The 14,053-nt window shown below is 45.1% G+C and overlaps 1 protein-coding gene across 10 annotated transcripts in view; it reads right to left on the minus strand.

The window, feature by feature from the left end:
• The window catches only part of LOC147007774 (uncharacterized), a 241,636-nt gene that overhangs the window by 52,188 nt on the left and 175,395 nt on the right, over positions 1–14,053 (minus strand). For 2 of the 10 annotated variants that reach the window (XR_015053899.1, XR_015053898.1), the window contains exon 4: positions 9,461–10,150. The exons of the other annotated variants lie outside the window; for them this stretch is intronic. The gene's annotated coding sequence lies outside the window, so the exon portion shown is untranslated. Of the gene's footprint in view, positions 1–9,460; positions 10,151–14,053 lie in introns of those variants that run through there. 10 annotated transcript variants of the gene reach the window in all.

A 14,053-nucleotide genomic window follows, 5' to 3' on the forward strand; every position in this document is an offset into this window, starting at 1 on the left:
CATTCTTTGATGGAATTTTATTTCCATAAAATTATTTCTCAGAGCTGCATTTCAGTTTGTTTACCAGAATTTTTCCAAGTCGAATTCGGCCTCGTCAGATCGACTGGGGGAGGAAGAAATTAAAGACAATCTTATTTAGTTTCCGGCGCGGTTTGGATCATGCTGAAGCATGGATTGATAGAACACCACTGGCGACCAGTTTGTGGTTAGAGTAACTCATGAGTCATTCACAGGCTTGAGTCCCGGCATGTCAACCTTTTTCCCGACAGTGGTTAAGCTGTTTCTGTTGGGGGGTTTGTAAGCATGACAATATTAGGTATTGAAATCTGCGCCCTTCGGGTAAGTGCCCCCGCTATGCAGGTTTTCCTCTCACTCATTGTGTGCCGGCCTCCATGGGGTTAAATTTGAGAATAGCCCCAAATAATCCTTTTACAAAACTTTGACAGAACTTCTTCAGTGAGTTCATGAAACGTTCTCCTTTTTGTGTATCCCGCGTGCCTCATCCATAGAATACGCTTTGCTGGAGGCTCCAGGGATACATCACACAGGGAGAAATTGACTGAGCGCTGGACCAGCTCAATTTGGAAAGTGCACCAGGACCAGACGGGGTGAAGCCGAGGGATCTTCTCGACGTGGAAAACAGACACAAATTGCTGAAAAGTGTTCAACAGCTGGATTCGCGAGGGCGTCACACCCCCACAAGTGAAAGAGCGCCGATCGACATTAATCCCGGACACCACAGATCCCGACCAAATAATGTAACTGACTCATTGGATTGATAGAAGGGTGCCCGGAAGGAGTGCACGTTGTTGGTGTCATGTTTTCTGAGGAGTTTGTAGACAGTGCAGTGAGTGTGACTCGAGTGAGTGAAAGGTTGATGATGGTGAGAATCGTGATTGGGAAACTCTTGATGAAAGTCATCTTGGGATATGCCCCGCAGGTGTGCGATAGAGAAGTTGATGGAAAATGTGAAAGATGATGAAATTGTTGTGGTCGGAGGAGACTTGAATGGACATGTGGGAAGGAGTCCAGACGATTTTGAGGGAGTCCATGGGGGTTATGGATATGGTGTGAGAAATGGAGAAGGTTAAAGGATCTTGGAGTTTGCTGATGGAGCTGATTTGTTGATTTGTAATACTCAATTCCAGAAAGCGGATAATAAGCTTATTACATACACGTCAGGTGGGTCGACGACAACCATTGACTACCTCATGGTGCGTCGGCGAGAGAGGGGAAACCTCCGGGACACAAAGGTGATCCCAGGGGAGGAGACTGTTTCACAGCACCACCTGGTTGTCTGCGATATAAGGGTGAAAGGTGCGAGGAGAATTCAGCGGGTGAAGTACCAACCGAGGATGAAGGTATGGAGGTTGAAAGAGGTGGCAGTGAAGGAAGCATTAAGAGAGAGGCTAAGTATGGTTGAGGATGATGTGGTTGAGCTTGAAAGTGGTTGGATGTCAATGAAAGATAGTCTGTTGGGAGCCGTTGGTGAGGTATGCGGATGGACAAAAGGACCACCGAGGCACTCGGAAACATGGTTGTGGGGTGATCAAGTTGGAAAGACGATTGAAGAGAAGAGGAAGAAGTTCAAGGAATGGCAAAAGGCGAAGGGTACGGTGGTAGAAGAGGCAGCGCATGAAAGTTATAAGGTCGCCAAGAAGGCTGCAAAGAAAGAGGTTGCAAAGGTGCAGGAGGCCCATAGGAAAATGTTCGGAGAATGCTTGGATTCGGAAGATGGTAAGAGAGCGGTATTCAGGATTGCAAAGCAGATAGCGAGAGAGAGGTTTGATGTGACGGGGGTGAGTTGCTTGAAGGATGAAGTGGGACAAATCGTTGTGGACTCAGATGGAACTAAAGGAAGATGGAAGAGACATGTGGAAAGGCTGTTGAATGTAGAAAATGAATGGGATAGCAACATCGAGAGTAACCCGGTTTTAGGACCAGCAGAGAAGAGAACTGAGAAGGAAGTTGAGGAAGCTCTCAGAGCAATGAGGAGTAGAAAAGCAGGAGGGCCGACGGGAGTTGTGGGAGATATGTTGAAGGCAGCGGGAAGTTGGGGTGTGAAGAGAATGACAGAGAGAATAAAGTGGAGAAGATTGTCATGGGACCCGCAAGGCTAACCCCCGCTTTAGCAGGGAAAATGGCCTTTAAATGCTTGTGTGTGTGTGTGTGTGTGCTGTCTAAACTTGCTATACCCGATAGGCCTTTCCTCTCTCTCTCTCTCTCTCCCTCACTATCCCCCCCCCCCACCTTTAGTTATGTTATTAATATTTTTTTTTTAAAAGAAGTAACTTATGAAGCACCACATCATGAGAGGGCATCCCTCCACCCCTTCCATGCCCTTCATGGGACGAGTACATGCAGGTGTAGATATAGATATAGATGTAGCCTGATGACACTTTGATCCACCAAACAGCTTGATTGGCACTATTGATGCTTGGGGTCCATAATAACATCCGTTTGCCTCTCGTCGAACCCACCCTCCCGATGAACAGGCATCCCTCAACCCCTCCCATGCCCTCCCCTTTCCCCGACCCCACCCGTCCACTCTAACTGCAGTTTGCAGGAGCCACGGATCACAAACAATGGTGCAGGTGTATGATCCTGTGGAAAAGAGGGCTACGTCGACCCTGTACTAACCCACGTCCATGGAACGACGGAACTGGGAAACCCCTGCTGGTTCTGCGTGCAAGGCCTCGACCCACATGACACGCCGATACGACCATGGCCGCGAATGGTAGGGACACAACCCGGCCTACAGGTAATCTCTGCGTCTCACTGGGTAGATATTCACCACACACATCACACTCCAACGACGTGGCCATGCTTATACCAAGACTTATTTGCAATTCCAAACTGTGGCCCATGGCTAACACCACCGTTTACATTGTATGCCGTGTGACGTAACATTAACGTCGGCGATGCTCGCTCCTGCACGGGTGTCCCAACCCCATGTCTGTGAGACGGCACACCTCCACCCCTTCTGAATCCTCTCCTCTCCTCTGTCCACTCGCTGCACACCTCGGCCCACATTGACCGCGGTTTGCAGGAGCAACATAGCGAAGCCGACTGTGCAGGTGAGTGATCCTGGGGAAGAGTGGAGCTCTGTTGATCCTGTTCCTGTTCTTGCCCGCTGGTCCTCTATGGAACGAGGTGCAGTTGACCCCGATCGGTTCTAGTGGTGCGAACAAGTCCGCGACCCTCACGACATATGCCGGTGCGACCATGGCCACAAAAGGTGGGGACACGCTGCGGCCTCTACGTATGTCCGGTGTGTTTAGACGGGCAGGTATGCACCGAGCACATCACACACAACATGCACCAACAGACAGTCCCAACAATATGTCAAAAATTTGTTTCCTTGACACTCAGTTCCAATTTTTGAGAAATGATATTTTAAGACATTCTCTGAAAAAAATTTCCATCCAGAACTCAGTATATGTGAACCATAGATGTGGAATTTGATTCTTCGCTTTTAATAAAATACAAAGACAACCTCCCTCTGAAATTGTATTTCGGCCTTATTGTGTCCTTATTTCAAAAACTAACTGTCTTCTGTGACTTTTGTGAATAAATATCATTAATACCTGTCAAAAATGTGTTTATAAACTCTGTGTTACAATTGATATGACACATAAATGCTTTTGCAATTTTACAATGTACATTGAAATGTACAATAATTTAGTTTTATTCAATTGTGTAAGGTATATTTATGGAACTCAGATATGACGATATGTCGAGGTAATTATGGATCGCAGTAATGTTCTTAAACAATTGTTTCATTTGCAGATAGATAACAAAGAAAGAGGTCGTCAGCGATCATGATTCCCAAACGAAGAAGAAAAGAAGGGCAAGGCCGGAGCAGTGAGAGCACAGTCAGCACACTCAGTTCTACTACAACCACTCCAAGTAGGACACTGAGGTCAGACAAAAGAAGGCTGTGGTTACTGGGATATCCTCTTCATCACTTTTCTCCCGATCATTTGCCAACTCAAGCAGAGGTGCTTCGGCGTTGTGTTTGGATCAAAAAAAGGCAAAGAGAAAAAAAATGCAACATATGAGGAAGTAGTGAGCTACCCACAGAACAACTCAAGATCTGAGCATCCTCTCAATATAGTCTGCAACAACAGTGACACCCCATGTCAGCTATCAGATGACACAGGGGGAACTTGTATGCTGAAGGCTTTGGGGCAGCTCTGGCATGACAGTGGGTTCCCTCAGGAGGTTCTTCAAAATCAAAGAACAATAAGATAATTCATATTTTAAAGTTACATAGCCTGGTGTTGGCGCAGTGGTTAGGGCAGCGGCTTGGGATCCAAGAGGTCCTGAGTTCAAACCCCGTTGGGCCACTGAATTAATACACCAGGGGGTTGACTCAGCCTGTCATCCTTCCGAGGTCGGTGAAATGAGTACCAGTATACTGGGCCGGTGTATACCCCGGTTAAAATAGGTGTACCTTATCCCTGTGTTGTAAGAGACGACCAGGGTTGCGTCAGGAAGGGCATCAGGCGTAAAACATGTGCCAAATCACTATGCGGATCAAACGGATGATCCGCTGTGGCGACCCCTCACGGGAGCAGCCGAAAGAAGAAGAAGAAGATATTTTAAAGTTTCATCGTAACACAAGTGTTCAACATGGACATCTTTCTCCCTCAATGATTTTCTCCAAACGACAAATGAGAAGACAAAGAAAACGTATCGAGCGAGAGAACGAAGGAGAGTGGGGAAGGAGAACGAAGGGGGAAGAAAGAGCGGGAGAAAAAGAGGAATGGAGGAGGTTTGAGCAGCCTGAGAAGAGGATGACTGGAGAGGTGGGGGTCGTGTGACGGTTGTGGCCTGGGGTTGGACTTCGTGCACCCCCGAGGGAAAGGAAGCACACACACATAGATATTAGTTATTTATTTATTATTCTGTTTCGAGTAAGCTAAATCGTATCAATGTGATCAATATGCGTTGAACGTGTGGAGGCAGCATAAGTGTCTGTTCCTTTTCCCTCTTCCTATCCACCTCTATATCTCAATCTTTCTGTCTCTTCCATTTCATACCATTCTCTTCTATTACTCACCAGTCACGTTCATTGCTCACCTGCTCACAAACCCGTTCACTCATTTGCTGACACGTAGCAGAATAATGGCGATGCCTGGCGTAAGTAGAGACAGAAGTCGCTCAGGTTGAGATTGTTTCGACCCCTTCATGCACCCTCCCCTTCGAGAGACATGAATGCAGCATTGCACGGCCAAAGGAAAACAGCCACTGAGGGGTAGGCGTGGGGTATAAACCCTGATCGTTAGCAAAATATCTCACTTCGACAAACGCCTGAGACAGATCAGATTTTTGAGAGCCTGTTCCCAAAGAGATTTTCCACTTTTCGTTTTGTTTCACCAGAGCAGATTTTCAAACCTCACTCACCCCACTTTCTCTCCTATCTCACGTCTTCCTCATTTCCACCTGATTTTACTCACATCGCCCCAGTGCCGTATTTTCCAGCGCTGCCTTCCAAACCTCAAAGCCTGCCAATATTTAAATGGAACGAGCTGTCCTGAAGCCGCAGAACATCACGCTGGCCGGACAGGTTCCGACTCGGGACCGCAGACTAACGGGGCTCGGTTGCAAGGGTAGACACGAGGAGCGAGTTTGGGCAAGATAGGTCCAAAAGGAACGATTTCAGCGGGAGTGTCGGCTCGACAAAGTGCCTCAAAATTTTTTTTAACAACCTCTGCATTCTCTTTCACCCTCAACCCAATCTCTTTGTGTCTTCCTCCTTGATTCAGTGTTGTAGTTCTCTGTTAAGTGATTGTTTATAAGTACTCTGGGGTCGGGTATGATTGGTTTAGGGCAAGGGAAAATGTATATGTGTGTTTTTATGTGCTTTTCATGTGTTTTATATGTGTTCAACCTCTTGTAATTTCATGTATGATTTCCCTCACAATTTTCTGAGGTAACAATCCCCCCCCAAGCATTTGCTCTCCTTTGCATTTGTCCTCTGCATTCCTTTAATCACTCCTCCCATCATTTTCTGCTCTTTACATTCCCTTGCTTGCTGTGGAATAAATTATTGGAGTGTTGAATGTGTCCCGATTTATCCTGCATTGCGTTGGTCCGAATAGCATTCCCAGGAGGCAATATTGGTCTGAGCTCCCAATGGTAATGGTAGCCCACGTAAGGCAGCATGCAGCATTGGTTCGCGCATCCAAATTAACTGCCGCATTGTTGCAGGCACGATTCCCCATCTGCCACGTTTAATTCACTGGTACGGTAAACGCACTTTGGGCGTGAGGATCCGGCCCGAGTTGAGGGTTGCAATTGGCGTTTGTGGTTTCTCGTGACATGTCGCTCTCTTGGAGAGATCACTACTTATTCTCTATCACTACCAGATCATAAATGTGAAGTTTCACATTGATTGATAAAGTGGTTCCAGAGAAACATTATTTAGTATTTTCCTTCAATGTAATATGGCTGCCAAACCATGTGACCAATCTATTCCTAAACAAACTCGTATACACATGGCTTGGGGAACATTTGTGTGAAGTTTCCCTCGATTTGTCCAGCTGTTCTGGAGAAGTTTTTTTTAGGTTTCAGGGTAAATCCAATATCCCTGCCAAACCATGTGACCGATGCTGTCATGTGTGTGAACGTTTTGTTCCTCATGGAGAGACGGTAATTCGTGTAAAGTTTTGCATCAATCTGTTCAGCCACTTCAGAGAAGAAGATTTTTTGAACTGACGAGGGTAATAATTTTACAAATTAAGAAAATAATGAAGTTTCCCATTTCTAGGAAAGTGGTTTACTTCATCACGGAGCCAGGGAGACAAGCATCAGGAGCCATGAAAGTGGTGGTAACTTGTAACAGCTTGTTTGGCCTTTGAGAAGCTGCAATGTTGAAAAATAAATCATGTCTTTGTTTTGTCGATTTTAGCATGGAGAGTGTGATCATCCAACCCATTCCCCCAAACCACTCTTCCCTCTTTTTCACTCAACAAACTCTTCTCTCTCATCGGTGATCCTCCAAAATGACGAGTGCTACACATGATTGTTGGCGAATGTGTATATTTCACTGAAACGTTTCAGTCATTCATGGTATCTGTTTGATTGTCTGCACAGGTGATCTGCTTCATTATCTCAATAATCAAGGTGCACTCATGACTGAGGAACAGGTGCGACCCATTATTCGTCAGGTGAGCTGAGCCGATCTTGATGGGATTCGTTATTTGTGATGTTTATCGTGTGGTTTAAAAACAGGATATTTTAAATATATAAGATTTTTGGAAACTCCTATTTGTGTAACCACCCATTAAGTCAGTCCTTTCTTTCCAGGCGGATTCTGCATTCAGTTACATCCACAGCAAGAACGTCATACACGGAGACAAAAAGGTAAAATGAATCTACACAAAACATGATGATCATGCAGTCGGAGAAGGATATCAGTTAAAGACCAGGATTTGGAGAGGTTTCTGTCATTGTATGTGGATGTGTGAATGTCATTGATATGACAGTGTGACTCACCCTTCAGAGATCTTTGTAAGCCAACGGCCATCCATATCTGGTGCCCAACTGTGTCGGTGGACATCCTCTTCCAGTTTATTCTGGTAGCCAGATGGCCTTCCCATGCACCCCCTGGAATATTTAATGCCACCTATTTTCTAAATGCACAAAGGTGTCAGAAACAAAATATAAGATGTTCCCATTTCGAAATATTGTCCCATGGGGTTTTTATGGCGGCGATCTTGCATTTAGTTCCATCCCGGTGACAAATTCATAACTTTTGAACTATACATCATATAAACGTGTGTGACCCCATTTTTTAACCTCCGCCATCGAAGATGGACGGAGGTTACTGTTTTCACCCCTGTCTGTTTGTTTGTTTGTGAACAGTATTATGGAAAAACTCCTCGACGGATTTCGACGAAACTTGGTGGGGGGATTAGGTATGGTCCAAGGATCATGCCATTATATTTTGGACTCGGTCCAAAGTCCAGTATGGCCGCTCTGGCGGGCATTTTGAAAAAAATATTTGAATTTTTTTTTGCATTTCTCCATGTTTTAAGTGATTTCCAACCAATAAAAAAATTCGCAGAAAAAAAAACTTGGAAAATTTAATTTTTCAAAAAAATTCCGATTTTATTTGAAAAATATTTGATTTTTTTTTTGCATTTCTACATGTTTTGAGTGATTTCCACCCCCCCCCCCCAAAAAAAAATTGTTTGAGAAAAAAAAAATTCGATTTTTTTTTTTTGCATTTCTACATGCGCGTCGATCTAGTTTAGTTTATTCAATCGTGGTTCAGTGGAGTGTGATCCGTTTTGACCTACGGTAAACGACCTTCGGTAAACAGTTTCTTAGTAATTTCCGGATATAGGTCATGATGCAATGGTTGCACAATAGTGTGATTGCGCAAGAGCTTGATGACATGATGCAATAGTATCACTGGATTGTGCAACATGTTGACTATAAATGCCACTCATTTTATCAGAATCATCAATCACTTGATGATAACATTACAATCACTGACATATATTACAACTACCAGTCACAGCAACTGCAATCAAAACGAGAATGCCACGCTCCAGATCAAGAAGCAGTGAGCAGCGGAATAAGCTACGCAGAGAATGCATGAGAAGAAAACGGGAAAGAGAAAATGCCGAAGAAACTAACAGACGCAGAGCTGCTGTTCGGCAAAGTATGGAGAAACAGCGTGGTATGGTGAAGAAACTGCAGAAGAAACTTCTAGACGCAGAGCCACTGTTTCATCACTGGATCATGGCTTCATCACTGGGTGAAGGGAAGCGGGGTATATCGGGAGAAGGATGTTGAGGATGGAGCCGCCAGGTCGGAGGAGAAGAGGAAGTCCAAAGAGGAGGTTTATGGATGTGGGAGGGCGGACATGCGGGCGGTTGGAGTGACAACGGAAGATGCGGAGGACAGAGCGAAATGGAGAAGGATGATCCGCTGTGGCGACCCCTCATGGGAGCAGCCAAAAGAAGAAGAAGAGGAAGAACAGACAACGGACTACAATGTGTCATGATAGGCTCAGTCACCTGGCCTTGATGAGCATTGAATGTGACATTCTCAGAAAGATTGACTTCGACAAATTGATCCAAGACTTTGCAAGGGTCAAGTCTCGTAAAGTGCCTGGTGGTCTCATCAGTGGTCTGTAAATATAGGTATTAGGTACTGTACGAGATTGTAGATTCTATGATTGATCATCATTGACCTGCTTGCTTATTCACGACACTATTCAGATTCTTTATACTTGAAACATGGGAACTTCCAACTTTGTCGATTCTTAGTTTGACAATGATGTTAAAAGATGTACTTGTGTGCTTATTCAAATTCTTTCTGCTTGAAACATAGGAACTTCGCAGATTCTTATAATCTAAAAGATTGATCATGTGCTGGGTTATTCAGATTCCTTATACTTGAAACATAGGAACTCTATTCTTACATGTATATACATTGATCATGATGTTTAAAGATGTACATTGTACATTTTTATTCAGATTCTTTGTTCTTGAAAAATATACTTTATGGACGACTGTAAATATGTCTTGTCATCTTTTTAGTATTCAAAGGTGGGGTGGGCCTCCACTACTGAAGGCTGCCCAGGGGCCACCACAACTGAAGGGTTCCCAGGGGCCACCACATGTCTAAATCCAGCCCTGCACAAGCCTCCAGCACAGATATCCATTCAGGAGCTCCAGGAGTTGGCCCAGGATGACGAGAGTTTGCGCAAGTACAACATGAATTCCATCTAAACGTCAACCAAACAAAAAAAATTGTTGACGTTTGATCAACTCCTGCCCCGGGATTTTCCCCGCGCCGGGAAGGGGGAGGGGGAGCACATAAAAAGGAGTGAGTGAATCGGAACCAGACAGCGAGCGCCCCTGTCGTCGTCGTCATCGTGGCTGAGGAGGTCGAGAAGCGCTTCTGTCATCGTGGAAGAAGTCCCTGTCGTCGTCATCGTGTTCTGAGAGGTCTGAGCTTGTCGTGGCCGTCTTTAACGTCTTCTTCTTCCTCCTCCTCCAGAGGGTCGAACTCGAGAGGGACCATCCGCCGAACGGAGTCGATGTTTTGGTGGCCGGGACGGGCGCCGACCGAGTCAGCCGGAAAGGTCCAATATAGACCCTTACCTCCAGCTCACCTTCCCTCCGAGCTGGGGGTATAAATAAAGGCATTAGCCACCACTTATTGTGTGTGCGTGTGTGTGTGCGTGTGTGTGTATGTGTATGTGTGTGTGTGCGTGTGCGTGTATGTGTATGTGTGTGTGTGTGTGTGTGTGTGTGTGTGTGTGTGTGTGTGTGTGTGTGTGTGTGTGTGTGTGTGTGTGTGTGTGTGTGTGTGTGTGTGTGTGTGTGTGTGTGTCCGTGGGCCCGTCTGGGAAGTAGTGAATTGTTTTCGTGCCTTTGCTGTATAAACTTGTATTTCTTATATTCGGTATTGCTCTGCCTTAAGTGCTCCCCTCATTCCCCCATTGCATTTTCAATAAACCCCCCATTTGTTCAATGTTTTCAGCTCGTTCGTGTCAATTCTTTCATTGACTGAGCGTGTCGCGTGCTGGGAAAATTAGCAAGGCCGCGGTAAGGGGACATAAAAAGTGCCGCGGTAAGGGGACATCGGGACCGACGGTTCTTGGCGATTAAACCGCTCGGAATCGCACATGGATCGAGCGCGCGAAGCGGCTCGTCTCTGTTCGAGTTCCGTCGAGGGTGTGAAGACTCGGTGGATCGCCACGTGGTCTCTCGGTATTTTGAAGATTTGGCAAATAACCCTGTACCACGTGGTGGAAATATTGACGCTTCACGGTCCAAAACAAAGGACCCGTCGACTCCGGACTTATCCAGGGCGACGATCTGAATTCCGGGCGACTCTACTGCTCAATCTGGTGGTCGAGCTCGTCGGCCGACGTCCCGGCCCAAGCAACAACATAACATCTTGTGACACCTCTTCCTTCTCTAAGCCAACATCGCCACCTCCATGTCCATATAACATCACGTGATGCTTCTTCCTTCTTTGAGCCAACATCGACACCTACATGTATATATAACATCATGTGATGCTTCTTCCTTCTATGAGCCAACATCACCACCTACATGTCCATATAACATCATGTGATGCTTCTTCCTTCTATGAGCCAACATCGCCACCGACATGTCCATTGAACATCACGTGATGCTTCTTCCTTCTATGAGCCAACATCGACACCGACATGTCCATATAACATCATGTGATGCTTCTTCCTTCTATGAGCCAACATCGCCACCTCCATGTCCATATAACATCACGTGATGCTTCTTCCTTCTTTGAGCCAACATCGACACCTACATGTATATATAACATCATGTGATGCTTCTTCCTTCTATGAGCCAACATCACCACCTACATGTCCATATAACATCATGTGATGCTTCTTCCTTCTATGAGCCAACATGACCACCTCCATGTCCATATAACATCATGTGATGCTTCTTCCTTCTATGAGCCAACATCGCCACCGACATGTCCATTGAACATCACGTGATGCTTCTTCTTTATTTGAGCCAACATCGACACCTACATGTCCATATAACATCACGTGATGCTTCTTCCTTCTATGAGCCAACATCGCCACCTACATGTATATATAACATCATGTGATGCTTCTTCCTTCTATGAGCCAACATCACCACCTACATGTCCATATAACATCATGTGATGCTTCTTCCTTCTATGAGCCATCATGACCACCTCCATGTCCATATAACATCATGTGATGCTTCTTCCTTCCATGAGCCAACATCGCCACCTACATGTCCATATAACATCATGTGATGCTTCTTCCTTTTATGAGTCAACATCGCCACCTACATGTCAATATAACATCATGTGATGCTCCTTCCTTCTATGAGCCAACATCGCCACCTTCATGTCCATATAACATCATGTGATGCTCCTTCCTTTTACGAGTCAACATCGCCACCTACATGTCCATATAACATCATGTGATGCTTCTTCCTTCTATGAGCCAACATCACCACCTACATGTCCATATAACATCACGTGATGCTTCTTCCTTCCATGAGCCAACATCACCACCTACATGTCCATATAACATCATGTAATGCTTCTTCCTTCTATGAGCCAACATCGCCACCTCCATGTCCATATAACATCACGTGATGCTTCTTCCTTCTTTGAGCCAACATCGACACCTACATGTATATATAACATCATGTGATGCTTCTTCCTTCTATGAGCCAACATGACCACCTCCATGTCCATATAACATCATGTGATGCTTCTTCCTTCTATGAGCCAACATCGCCACCGACATGTCCATTGAACATCACGTGATGCTTCTTCTTTATTTGAGCCAACATCGACACCTACATGTCCATATAACATCACGTGATGCTTCTTCCTTCTATGAGCCAACATCGCCACCTACATGTATATATAACATCATGTGATGCTTCTTCCTTCTATGAGCCAACATCACCACCGACATGTCCATATAACATCATGTGATGCTTCTTCCTTCTATGAGCCATCATGACCACCTCCATGTCCATATAACATCATGTGATGCTTCTTCCTTCCATGAGCCAACATCGCCACCTACATGTCCATATAACATCATGTGATGCTTCTTCCTTTTATGAGTCAACATCGCCACCTACATGTCAATATAACATCATGTGATGCTCCTTCCTTCTATGAGCCAACATCGCCACCTTCATGTCCATATAACATCATGTGATGCTCCTTCCTTTTACGAGTCAACATCGCCACCTACATGTCCATATAACATCATGTGATGCTTCTTCCTTCTATGAGCCAACAGCACCACCTACATGTCCATATAACATCATGTGATGCTTCTTCCTTCCATGAGCCAACATCACCACCTACATGTCCATATCACATCATGTAATGCTTCTTCCTTCTCTGAGCCAATATCGCCACCTACATGTCCATATAACATCATGTGATGCTTCTTCCTTTTATGAGTCAACATCGCCACCTACATGTCCATATAACATCATGTGATGCTCCTTCCTTCTATGAGCCAACATCGCCACCTTCATGTCCATATAACATCATGTGATGCTCCTTCCTTCTATGAGCCAACATCGCCACCTTCATGTCCATATAACATCATGTGATGCTTCTTCCTTCTATGAGCCAACATCGCCACCTACATGTCCATATAACATCATGTGATGCTTCTTCCTTCTATGAGCCAACATCGCCACCTACATGTCCATATAACATCATGTGATGCTTCTTCCTTCTATGAGCCAACATCGCCACCTACATGTCCATATAACATCATGTGATGCTTCTTCCTTCTATGATGACCACCTCCATGTCCATATAACATCATGTGATGCTTCTTCCTTTTATGAGTCAACATCGCCACCTACATGTCCATATAACATCATGTGATGCTTCTTTATGAGTCAACATCGCCACCTACATGTCCATATAACATCATGTGATGCTCCTTCCTTCTATGAGCCAAATCGCCACCTTCATGTCCATATAACATCATGTGATGCTCCTTCCTTTTACGAGTCAACATCGCCACCTACATGTCCATATAACATCATGTGATGCTTCTTCCTTCTATGAGCCAACATCACCACCTACATGTCCATATAACATCATGTGATGCTTCTTCCTTCTATGAGCCAACATGACCACCTCCATGTCCATATAACATCATGTGATGCTTCTTCCTTCTATGAGCCAACATCGCCACCGACATGTCCATTGAACATCACGTGATGCTTCTTCTTTATTTGAGCCAACATCGACACCTACATGTCCATATAACATCACGTGATGCTTCTTCCTTCTATGAGCCAACATCGCCACCTACATGTATATATAACATCATGTGATGCTTCTTCCTTCTATGAGCCAACATCACCACCTACATGTCCATATAACATCATGTGATGCTTCTTCCTTCTATGAGCCATCATGACCACCTCCATGTCCATATAACATCATGTGATGCTTCTTCCTTCCATGAGCCAACATCGCCACCTACATGTCCATATAACATCATGTG

This window comes from Eptatretus burgeri, chromosome 25 (assembly GCF_056783735.1).
Source record: "Eptatretus burgeri isolate ZD-2024b chromosome 25, Ebu_testis_v1, whole genome shotgun sequence".
Classification (NCBI taxonomy): Eukaryota; Metazoa; Chordata; class Myxini; order Myxiniformes; family Myxinidae; genus Eptatretus; species Eptatretus burgeri.